Source organism: Lampetra planeri, chromosome 7, assembly GCF_965212315.1.
Source record: "Lampetra planeri chromosome 7, kcLamPlan1.2.h2, whole genome shotgun sequence".
In the NCBI taxonomy this organism is placed as follows: Eukaryota; Metazoa; Chordata; class Hyperoartia; order Petromyzontiformes; family Petromyzontidae; genus Lampetra; species Lampetra planeri.
In genome coordinates, this window is record NC_136113.1 from 10,178,711 (window position 1) to 10,191,767 (window position 13,057).

The following is a 13,057-nucleotide window of genomic DNA, read 5'->3' on the forward strand; positions in this document are numbered from 1 at the left end:
TATGTTTTAAACATATTTGTGTTTACACAGCTACGAATGTACATGCTCACATTGAAAAATGCATCACATTCCAGTATTTCTATTAAGTATCAAAGCCTCTTTACTTCAAGGGAAACACTTAATTGCATATATTGTCAAGCATCAGTTGAATAAATAATAGAGAAGCATCCAAAATGTGAAATTCTATGGAGGGTCCAGTGCTATAAGCTAAATTCACCATATATTGTTGTGCTCCCAAGATATCCTAATCGGATACATGCACTGCAATGTGATCTACATAATCTCCGCGAAAGCTCGAAACAAATCAAATTAACATTGTTTAGCTGTTTAGACTCAGGATACAATAATGAATGCAAAAAAACACATGGTTGTAATAATAATAACAATTTCCAATCCTGTGTCAAGCCATTACCTTATGAGGGTCTCTCCGATGCCATGTTGGGCAAGGCGATTGCTTGCACCAAGCCTGTCCAGGCTTAGTGAGGGGTAGGCTAAGGACTGATTCAGATATGGTTCAATATGTTAATTATGACTGGATGGAAGTCTGGTCACCAGATTCAAAGTGAAAAATGTTCACCACTGCAATACAACATTATATTTCACACAAATATGATTTCACAATTACACTGTGTGAACACGGTCGTGCTTTCAGAATAGCAACAAATTGTATGTTTGTAACAAATAATGCTCTATTGGAAATCAATATTAACAATTCAAGCATTAATAGAAATAAACAGCAAAGTGTTGGCACCTTGATTAGCCTGCTATGATATGAACCTGGTGAATCGAGTGTTAACATGAGTGGCTAGTGATTCCTGTATCAGTCTTGTCCGCCTGTCCCTATCTTCACCAAACTACACTGCCGAGCATGGTGAAGTATGGTCAAATGACTGGCATGGCCTTCCTACTCTATCAGTCATGGCGGTTGGTTTACCGTAATTCACAATGCTATTCAAACATCTGCCGTGACCGACAGAGTTGTAAGGCCTTCATCTAGCAGTGGATTGACAACTGGCTGTAAATGATAAACAAATATTATTTTTGAAAATGACAGGACAAAATTCGGTACATAACCCAAGAAATATTAAACTGAAACATATTTTTTATAACAGGCATATAATTCATATCACCATGGATTAGACCGTGGTTGTTTTAATGTGTTCTGGCAGTTTTAAGTCAGAATGTTTGCATACAATCATATCTCGTGCACTGTACTCCACTGCCTCTACATGACCATTCGTGTCAATTTCCTTTCTCAATATGTTTTATATTATATGTAACAAAAATAAGTGCAGTTCACCTTCTTTACTTAGACGTATAATTTAAAATTGTTGTCAAATTTAGTAAAAAAAAGTAACATATTTGTATATATGTTAAACTTCTTTAAGACTGTATGTTAGCCAACCGTGCTAATCACATGTGTGGGGAAGGACAACAAACACATATGTCCATAACACTGCCTTAAGCGATAAATATGTAATCGGTGCCGTTTTGGGCAATGTACCTTATTAATTGTGCACACAATAAACTGACAATGCAGCATCACCAAATAATGTAAACATTTCGTCGAGATGTGTTAATTTTAAAATGTTTTGAAAATACACTATTCTGTATATGTAACATGTCTTGATGTAACCTAGGTCACCCTAGGCAACATTTCATGTGTCTCAACGGGTTAAATTTCATCTCCTGGTTAAATAAAGAACAATGACCGTTGTGACACTTTACATTTGAAATGAATGTAATTAGAGTTCGGGGGATTTTTTTTTTTTTACAAAACAGAGGCTAACCGAAGGCCCTGCCATGAGTTGACCTATAAGAAGAGGAGTACAGTGTCAGTCATTTAAAAATTCCAGTTAGACATGCAGCAAGTCATTTTATATTCATGAATGCAAGGCCCTTTTTAAAAAGTAATGTGCATACGTAGTATCTTGGTGAAATATCTGCCTTGGCTGCTTGATAAGAATAAGCGACTTGGCCAGCTCTGTCTTCCTGATGAGGTCACAGGACCACACTTACTCAACCTCTTCTCTGCACAAGCCTACGGGGAAAAAATATATGTTTCTAAGTATCCTTTAACAGATACAACCACATGTGACTGTATTCAGATTTGTGTTTCTCGTGAAAACATGCGCATTGTACATTAAGAACGTGAGTAATAATCAATGTGCAAATGTAATGGACTAGAAAGTTTGCAAGGATTGTGCTGTTTTGAGTTGTTGAATACAGTATTTTGAAGTTTGACAAGTTTGATAAACCAGAAATAATCCAATAGACACTGACAAGAACATGTGTGTAGTATACCGAAACCATAGTCACAGAAAATTACACCAGCATGAATATATTTTAGTCTTGTATTATAAGTACTCTTCAATGTTCAAGCCAATGAAATAAAGTTGCAATAGCGATGCATTTTGTGCATAATGTAATGTGTCATAATATATATGTTTTTAAATTATCATACACAACAAATTAAATAGCTGTTACCAAATGATGTTATAATCAAATAATTATATTATTGTGTTTTTACATACCCTTAAATAATGCTGCACAGTGTAGCACCACATTTCAAAACCAGAGTTTAACAGCTTACAAGAACTATTGTAACGTATCACGAAATAATTTACACATGTGTAATCTTTCACGCTGTACCAATCCTCACATTTTAAAAGCATTGCAATTTCGTTCTTGTATTTTCCAGACAAACGGATATGTGCATTGACTTAATCAAGCATGACTTGCCTTCCTAAAATACTTCATCGCCTTAAAAGCTCCCGAATGTTCTCATTTGTTATCCATTCATCCCACAACCCTCCTCTCCACAACCCCATGCCTCCTCCCTCTACACACGCACATATCTTTCTGTGCATCTACCTTGTGCTCAAGAAGGGTGCACAAGCTTCCTTGCACTCATTGCCATTCATCATTGTCTGAGGTCCACCACGTTATGGATGGCTACTTAGTTACATGTTCAGCTTCTGGTTTACAATGTTCCTTTTGCAAAAGCGTAGAGCCCCATGAAGGATTACTCTCCAAAAAACGTTTTTTTTAATAAAAAAATGTCTTTGTTCATGACAACTCAACTTGAAATCAGAGTAAAATTCATGAAAGCCACCGTCAACTTGAATGATAATTCTATGCGGTTTTAATGTTTCCCATTACCATTCACTGACCGATTGGTGGCGAGACAGATTTGCACATTAAGCACAATTTTCCGTGCCAATTTAAATCTTCTGAATGGCTAAACTGACAAGCGTTTGTGAAACTGCTGGCACCTTGTCCACACAGTCCATTGCTAAAACACGGGTTCAGCATAGAAATGGCTCTTTTGATCTCGTGCTTTTTTTCTGATCGTACACCATTTCAATCAGTGCCTGGCTCTTGTTGAAAGCTGAATGCCAAAGCTATAGCGGAGTTTGATAGCGATTCGTAGGCCTTACTGTAGCCCTGCAACGTGGGGAAATCATTAGTGCAGCGTAAAGATGCCGAGCCGTCGTGATGCACCCAGCCGTAGAACAATGGTGTCGACAGCAAATAACGATATTTAAATTAATAGGGCAGATACCTGTGTAAGAGTTGAGATTGTGGCATGAGAGTCGGCTGAAGGGGATGTTGGTTGTTTCGGGGTGTTGCCATTCGACAGACAGCATGAATCCACCATTAGGAGTCTGCTATTTTTCTGCAAACTGCATTACCCATGCTGCAAAATGAAATGAATCCACATAGTCAGCAAGTTGGCTGGTCCATAATTGGTCGCGAAAGCCGACGTGTTAAACTGAAGTTGGCTGGTGTTTTAAATATTCTCTATATTTAAACCTAATGACGAAGTTTAAAATAGCAAATGCTCGGGGGACGACAGTAGCTGAGCTCACATCACAGAGAACAGCTGCTTCAAAGCAAGTATAGGCATCTACATCTGTGTCGTCTTAATCTCTGATATATAATTACGTGTGAGTTTTCAACAAAAACTCCAGTTTCTTTACTCGTAAAAAAACGTAATTCTAAACGAGACCTTTCTGATTATCTTAATGCCCATTGGAGATTTCCTGGCTGTTAAAACATAATATCAACTGTAGAAAGAAAGAGTTGACTCTTTGTAGCATTAGGTGATGGTGAGACCGAGAATTGATGCTATGTGAGAGAGTGAAGGAGGAAACCTCCTCTCAGCATGGACAATCAACACTTATCATGCATTTCTCACGCCATGCATCCTGGCTCCAGAAATCATGGTTTGCATTGAAGGCCATCAGAATAGCAGGAGGAAAATAAGAATACAGTAACTCCCTTTAGTGTTGATCAGATTTAGAGATACCGTTAATATTTTTTCAACAAAAGGCACCCTCGTGAAAGAGAATGATAAGACCTGTGGTGCAGAGAACAATACACAGAGAACAATACACAGAGAACAATACACAGAGAACAATACCTGTTTAAGCGTCTCTTTCCTTTCCTGAAAGGCTTTTCCGAAATTCGTTTTGCTAAAAAATAAATGGTGATTATGGGATCAAGACCTGTTTCTGCAAAGACAAAACACAAAACAACGCAAACCAATACGTTTAACAATCAGTGTCCAGTACACCGTAGAAACGTTGTAAATTGTTGGTCAAGAACCAGTGAATGTTGCGAGCACATATTCTGGCTGCAAGTTATATCCTTATTGAAAACTTGGAATCATTCGAAAAACAAATATGTAAGGCACATTATCTAATTGGGGATTATTTGTGTTAAGTGTATACGCTACTAACACAATGTTTGTGTGTAGTGCATACTTGCATAGCCATTATTAGTTTTGGTGCTACCAGCAACTCTATACTGATTGTGGTTTACGCCAAATCAAGGATTGCCTTTGTTCATCTCACAAGAAATAATAATCAATGTCCATTAAATGCTCACACCCTCTTCAATCTCCATTAACTTTTTGGGATGCTTGCTTTAAAAAAAATCATCCAATGAACAATAGCACTGCATTTACGTACCAGGTTTGAAGTCAACGGCATATGAAAGAGAGCCTGTGCCTGCAAACATGGTGCGGTGCATAATGGATTAAATCTTTATTTACTGTGCAGCGTCACTTAACTTAATGTGGGGCGGAGAGGGGGGGGTTACAAAAAGGAAACTCAGACATAAAAACTGCACAGCAAGCAGCGTTGCTGACTGCAGCCTGTGTTTTTTTTGTGATGAGCAGCCAATATTGTACACTGCAGCACCAATGCACAGAGTCTGCAGCCACGCATCACGCCATTACAGGAGCACAAGGCTGGCAATTAGGCGCCACCAGCGATGCTCGTTGGAGAATAAATTGCAGCCGGGGTCTAATGGCATGTACAATTATCGCACACAATTTCATAGAGGCCGGGCAAAAAGAAGAGGAGATTAGATAACTAAGAGTTGCATGTAATGCTTTCCAGGTCATCGATTTTCGTTATATTAAAAAAAATTGTCACGATCGATAGAAGATAATGGAAAGACACGTGTCATAAGAAATAATACACTGGGAAATCAAACGGTTACTGATTTTGTAATAAATGATCACTTTGTCCATAAACAAATACAATACTGTTTTTGACATATATATAATACCAACGTGAGTATGCTGTAATTCAAGCACTTCATATCAATAGGCCTATAATACATTTAAATTGATTATGTCAAACAGATTTAGATACAACTTTTGCACAAAGACATAAGTTTCATCCTTACATGTGTAGCGTGAAATCTTGATCATTTATGGCACTGCCTTTCCCCGAGATTAAAATGTATTGACAGATCACAAAATTAAAAGTCATAATTAAGTTAAGATAATTCAAAAGTAAATATTTTTCAGAAATCTGACCTTTGTGCAGCACTAACCAACAATTTAATAAACATGACTTAGGGGATAAAAACCACATCCACTGTTAAACAAAAGTTACCTTTTGAAGGGCATACCTTTAAAATGTTAAATATTTGGATGTAAAATGAAAATCAGAAGCCAAATAAAGGACACAATGAATGATTGAGAGCGAATAGGAGATGGAGTCATGGAATGAAGCATAATTGGAGACTAAGACGTATTGTAGCCACCACACACAACCCCGAGGTGGACACATCGGCAATGAGATTTCCTGATTGAACAGTCGATTGAGAATAAATGACCAGGGTGATGGAAGGAGGGAGGGACATGGTGTTGCGATGTCAGACAGCATTTTGTTTACTTATTAACACGGACCTAAATATTGATGGGCTTTTCGAAGCATGATGGTATAATGGGATTCTAAAAGGGACCTTGTCTGAAAAACGGTGATCTGCATGGATCAGTAACTTCGGCACTGGAGCTAATTAAACACAAATAGGTTCGGAAGTAAATTTCTGCCAGTCATCTAAGGCTCTGCATTTAATTGACTCACATTTTGTGCAGAAGAGTTTTAATATTTTCAATGTGGCTAACTACATAATTATCAATTGCTGATGAACGCGTTTACTATAGAAGTCATGCCAATGAGTTATTTAATTACAAATAAAACTCGTAATTTCATGAATTAGGGGGCTTATTCTTTTAAAATTTCAATCAAGCATAATTTTCATGATTAAGTACGATTAGCTGCTGGGTGTAGGCAAGCGAATAAGGGTAAACAACTTCATACCTGCACACATGCTTCCGATGCCAAAACATTTTGCCAGACCAACAGCAAATCTGGTATCGTCAAAATGAGTTCCTCACTTTCTTCAAACACCCAGCCTCAAACACCGACACCTCTTGCCTCGAGGCGGGAGAGCGTCGGAGGAGCAGTTTGCTCGCTGTGCTCTCAGCCCGGTGACTCGAGTTCAATTCCCCTCCGTGGTAACTGCAGCAGCGAGCGATAGCTGAATTGTACATAGGCCAACAATACACCTGCTCGCACTAGCCAGCATCGTGAAGTATGGTACAAAAAATTAACCCGTAAAAACAAAGTTTTTCACTATAAATCCTTTATATGCGTGGCGGCTAGAGTACTCTCGTCCTCTGGCTTGAGATGGCTGCCACCTATGGGTCAGATGATTGCCTGCCACCATTAAGCAATTGGTAATTAAATTAAATAAAACATTCCTAAAAAGTGTAAAGTTATAGAAAAACATTTTCACGAAAATAAATTGTCACGCACAACGAGTCTGTGTGCAAAATGTCAGCTCGATTGGATCACGAGAAGTGGGTTAAAAAACGACCAAAAGATTTGCACGGTCGTAAGCGCGCAAGCAAGCAAGCAAGTGAACTTAATATAAAGGATTTTTAAAAAACAGACCTCATGAATGACGTGACATGAAGAGGCCTTCACCCAACTGTAGATTAAAAACTGTATAATTGTACTGTATATGTATAATGCTACATTCTACATGTTTCCTATACACATTAATTTAAACTTATTATGTTGTAGGTTTTTTTATATTTGCTATTGTATCAAGATGTACCAAGATGTTGTTACATCTATGAATTTGAAACCATTCGTCTACATTTTTGAAGCGTCGGTCCCTCATGACAGATGGACAGCACGACCCATGTGTGACCTGGGGAGGGAAAAAAAGTGAACTTACAAATCATTAATATTTATCTATGCCAGACCATATTGTTGTGAAAGCTGTCACTTTTGGTCTATTAATTCTTTGACGTCTTTCCTGGCGAGGCAGTCCCCTTTTCCGACTGTCAGAATGTCTGTCAAAACATCCCCTTCGACGAGCCGAGAAGAACAGGATAGTAAATAAAAAACGGGTTACAGTACTTAAATGTGCTGCATTAGAATTCAACCATAGAATTCCTATGTGGATTCATCACGACAACAGGCTTTAAAGTTGTCTGCACAACCATTTTTTTGATTCCCCCTTGGATAAAAGACATCACAACGTAAGAGGGCCTTAAAGCAAAGATTATTTACGATGGAACAGCAGAGCTGAATCAGAGGCAACACTATCTCCTCCAAATTTGCAGCTCAACGATGTCAACTCCCAGCTCTGACACTTGCGTCTTTGTGGTCGGCGATTGCAAGGCATAGCTGCACTTGAAAGGTAACATTATGGCAAACTGAATATCCAGTCTTCATATCGACTCGACGAGTGTTTTCCATTATGAAATCATCAAATTGTCATCTTCATCAGACATGATCAATCTACTGCTGGATGAAGGCCACCCTCAGCCGTCGTCATGTATCATGATCCTGCAATGCAATAATAATTCACCGCAGCTCCTGCCCACCAGATTTTAACTTCACTATCTATTCAGTCGATGTCCTCTCAGACGCATTTCGTCGCTCAGCTGCCACCTCCGTCATTTGTGACGGGGGTGGCAGCTGTGAAATGTTACAATCTTAAACAGATTGCTGCCTTCATGCCTAATGAAAAACTTCATATATATGTATATAATGTATGATACTGGTAGGAACCACCTGGTTCCACCAGCCCACGGGGAATTATTGTGTCCGTCCGTCCGTCGTGCATCCAAACATGGGAGGGGTGGGGCTGGGTGGAGAGGGGAGGGTGGGGAGGGGCTGGGTGGGGAGGGTGGGGAGGGGCTGGGTGGGGAGGGGAGGGTGGGGCTGAGAGGGGTGGGGCTGGGTGGGGAGTGGCTGGTCACCCCGTGGTGCCCTTATAAAACTCAACGTTCAACCTACTCACGCCGGCTTGTGCCCGCCCTCACAGTCGGCCATATTTGCAGAATACACCACACCGCCGTTGACCCTGGTCATTGACCGAGCAACCCAACGTTCCTACCAGCTCCCTCCGCAGGAATGTGTTAAATGAATACAAGTTTCGGCCTGGCATTTCGGTTCAACCAATTGCAAGTATAAAGAGTAAACAAGCTGTGCAACATTTTGTAAATTCAGCACATGAACTTGTGACATGTTTTCATCATTAAGGATAGGCTACTCCCTGGCAGATGCTACTTTCGCATGACCTACATGTAAGACAGGTAACAAACATTACATATTTGGCTGCCGATCAATGAACTACATCTGGTCGGTAGCTCTAAACTTGGTGTTATTATCCACTGTTAAAAAACAAATTCTCCCTTTGATTTACATCAAATATATACACAACAGCTCTTGAGATGTGCTTGCAGTACACACATCACACAACTCGAGTAAACATTATATTTGTATTTTATTTTTTAACAGGTAAAGCCCACCGAGCTATTTTGCTATTTTTCAGAAGCGACCTGGCCACAAATAACACCTCAACGAAGTGGCTTATCACGTGGAAATTTATAGCAGCCTAATACTCTAAACGCGTGTTTCTAATGGAGGGAAAACCAGGATGATTCGGAGAAAAATCTACCCGGCTACGGGGAGAACATTCAAACTCCATATATGCAGGCATCTGAGTCGGGATCAAAGTCACGACCTCCAGCATACCAGGTGAGGTGGTCACCACGGTGGCGAGCTCAGATGAGCTGCTCACTCTACCACTGATCCACCTGGCTGTCCACTTGATTGTACAACTGAGTTTTGTTTGATTCAATTGACTAAAAAGTAACGTTGAGCGATTTAAACTGAAACACATGTACACCCTGCAGATGTAAATTAAATCAAACAATAGCTAAGCGACACCGAGTAAAATGAATGCACAAATATAAGTCACTGATGAATATGCGCTATTTTTTTGTTCTATTTTTACCGGTCAATCATTTTTAGTGTGAAAAATCAAACAACAATCACACACCGCATCCATGTACTGTATCAGAGACAAGACAACCAATCAAACGGCTCAATCACTTGCACAATGTACTGTATTCCAACATGGATGCAGGTCTGGGCAGGTGGAACATGTGATCGAGACAGCGCACATTAAATCTTTTGACAGTGACAAAAAAAACATTCTGTGACACGGTCTTGATTCAATCCTGAGTTCAACTAAAACTGACTTACACAATGTACCCATTTTAAAAGTGGTGTATTGCGCATGGACATGCTGTCAGTCACCGAATTACATATATCTAATATGCGAGGAGTTGCACAATCTTCGTTACAATAATTCAGCATCATACAAATCAAACACATAGATGACCGTTCATCTGTAGGTTGTGTCAAGTTTATTTTTCTCAGGTTCTCTAGAATGACTACAATATATATTTAATTCAGCATAGGCAAGAACAATAAATGTCCATTGCCACATTGGTGGTATTTTAAATGCAATTTCCTGAAACTCTGGGGATACCATGTGTTTTGACCACGAGGAAGTGAAATGACAAAGCTGCCACATGTAATTGTGCAAGAGCAAAGGGCAAACCATGTGTAGCTGTAAAACACCAGGACCACAATTTCATCCTTTCACCCCGCAGTGTTATTTTCAGTTCATTACTGCTGACTGCACACAATGATTGTAACAAAATAAACCGATACAATTTTCACAATGATTTTATACGTGGATCCGAGACTCAGTCGTTCTAATATTATAGAAATGTCACAAACGAGTATTAAAATGCCTTTCTCCGTCCGTATGAATTATGATTGAATGAGTTGAATGCAGTCGCTGAGACTGGATGTGTCCCTGGCCCAAACAGAATTATTCCACCATAGCCGATATAAAATGACAAAATTAATCCCTGGCTCAGCAACTCTGAAATAAATGCAATCGTGGGCAGTGGCCAAGGTCTGAAGAAAACATTTCCTATCCTTGGCCACTATGTATTTATATTTTCCTCTCGATTTCCACGATTCTCTCCTTTAATTTCAAAACGATGGTTAGAAATGTCACAAAGAGTTAAACGAGGAAAGCAAGAAATTGACGTTAAAATTACCAACTTCATGTACCCCTGCAAGACGGCATGACTTACCAAACATCGTGATTTCTACTGAAAAATTGCATTTCCTTAAGCTATATATCATAACGTCACGTAACAATACGTAACAAGACTGGTGTTTGACGGTTTAAAAACCTATTTTTCTCTGGTGGCGAGTCACAACGTCCATTACTTTCGTAACTGGAACCAACAAAAGAGTCAAGATGGCTCCATTGTACAATGTGGACTCGCATGTGCTAGTCTTTAAGAGCACACAGGTGTGTGCCAGTGTTTTTTCTAATTACCATTATACTTTACGATCAGGGTGCACTAATTGGAACCAAGATTACTTTTATCAAACGCTGCAATGTACTCGCATATTTTAGCGGTTGGCAAGAGCATTCCCGTACATGCAACTTATTAGATGGTTACATAAATTACGGGTGATGTTCTGCTTTTCTTTTTAGAATGACATAAAGCGATTGTATACTCTGCGTTATTTAATGACATTTATTTATGAAATTATTCAAAGAACTAAAAACCCCAACAAGCAAATAAAATCCATTTGTAATCGAGCCCCTGGCGTTACCTTGACAACATAATTCCCATTACATTCTTATAGCAATCAAATATTTAGCCGATTAAAGTACTCAATACCAATTCAAGTATCAACCTCACCGTTATTGATAGCGCAGAGTAAGCCTAATAAAACCTTGATTTTCTTTAGGAAAATACATTATTTCCTTTCATCACATCCTTTTAATGACCCAAAGTAATTAATACAAGACTCAAATCGGGGTTTTTTTTGGGCCAATACATTTGAATAGAAAACAGGCAAAAACATATTCACCACTTTGACAATCCTCTGCTGGATGAGGGCTTCCCCATGCCATGTGCATTTTGAGGATTATCTGATTATATTTCGTATGTGCGCATGTTCAACTTTTTTCGCCCCGTACATAGCCAACCGTGCTAATACCTCGTTGGTCAGTACGAGTTGAAGATGTGGACCATCGACGTGGGAGCACAGAAGTACAGACCAATGGATTTGTCCACACTGCTGCCTGCCGTCAACCTCGTAGCCCCCCACAGCAGCCTATAGCACCTGTCATCAACGGTGGCTACCCAGGCTCAACCCCCGCTTAGCTTCCAAGATCTGTTGAAATTGTACACATTCTAGGTGAATTGACCCGAGGCAGATTGGTAAGTAACACTATATCAATGCAACCGACAATATATTTTTCAACTAAGCTTTTACGAAGAAAATCGAATGGAAAACGCAAGCAAACCTGCCTGATATGATGAAATTCATCTTTTGGAGAAAAAAAAATAAGCACGCAACTCTTTTGTGACTTATTGTATATAGTGCCAAAATGTTGCACCACACACCTCCAATTATTGCTATTTATCTTATTGTAGCGTACTAATTCACAGACACTAGTAGGAGGTACTCTCTTTTATTCCAGCCTTCACAGCCTTTGGAATAACTACACACCGGGTCGGGACAGCCAACATGCTGTGCCAGACCCACAGCTTGAAGAGGGCGAAGATCACGACAACGACGGCACGACGAATTCCACTCCAGATCGCAACCACCCCGACTGTGAGTCGGAGCTCGCCTTATACCCCGAACAGCGTGGCCAGGCTCCGCCCTCGGCCCTGCACCCCTCTGGATCCCTCAGAGGGCTCCGTGCCTTGCCCACAGGTCCAACTGGTAGAACGCGCTGCTACCCATAATTATATTGTCTAACAATCACCCAGCTGCACGCGCTACAGTGACTCATTCAATGTAACTACATTATTGTAAATGGTCCTAGCAACGTTATCACATTATTTTTCATAATTCATATTTCCTTACATTTTTTTTAATTTTAATTATTTGAATTGTACTCTCGCTGACAAAGCTTTGACCCAAAGGAGATTATTGCTGTTAACTATGCATATGCTAAAATGTAGGCCTAAATTTCCCTGTAGAACTAACTCAATGCAAATTTTGGAAAATTATTGGACTGATTCAACATTTTTTAAATCGTTATACTTAATCTATTTAATATAAGACCTTATTGGAAAATGAAACAAAATTAGTGTGCAAGTACGTAGAATACTTATATTGCCATTGAAATTTAGATTGAAGAGAATTGTTGAATTAAAAAGAACCCCAAAGTAAACTCTGTGCGGTGTTCCACTTGCAAACACATTTTCCGACTCCAATATAAAACATACCTCACTGATACCTTCCAACATAATACAATTAAATAAAAAATCATAAATATCACTTCTCAAAGTGTTGTGTAAAAACATGTTATATTGTGCATGTTTTTTGTGTGGCTT

General features: G+C 39.3%; 1 long non-coding RNA gene across 3 annotated transcripts; it reads right to left on the reverse strand.

Moving 5' to 3' along the window:
• Positions 1–1,108: 1,108 nt before the first annotated feature.
• LOC144720163 (uncharacterized) lies at positions 1,109–12,312 on the reverse strand. 3 transcript variants are annotated; one of them, XR_013585716.1, is made up of 5 exons: positions 7,260–7,513; positions 6,624–6,824; positions 4,427–4,517; positions 3,566–3,700; positions 1,109–2,041 (listed from the first exon to the last, which is right to left on the reverse strand). It is a non-coding gene; the product is annotated as an uncharacterized LOC144720163 (long non-coding RNA). The 3 variants fall into 3 exon arrangements; XR_013585714.1 differs by lacking the exons at positions 6,624–6,824; positions 7,260–7,513 and adding an exon at positions 12,222–12,312; XR_013585715.1 differs by lacking the exons at positions 6,624–6,824; positions 7,260–7,513 and adding an exon at positions 4,977–5,032.
• Positions 12,313–13,057: the final 745 nt, after the last annotated feature.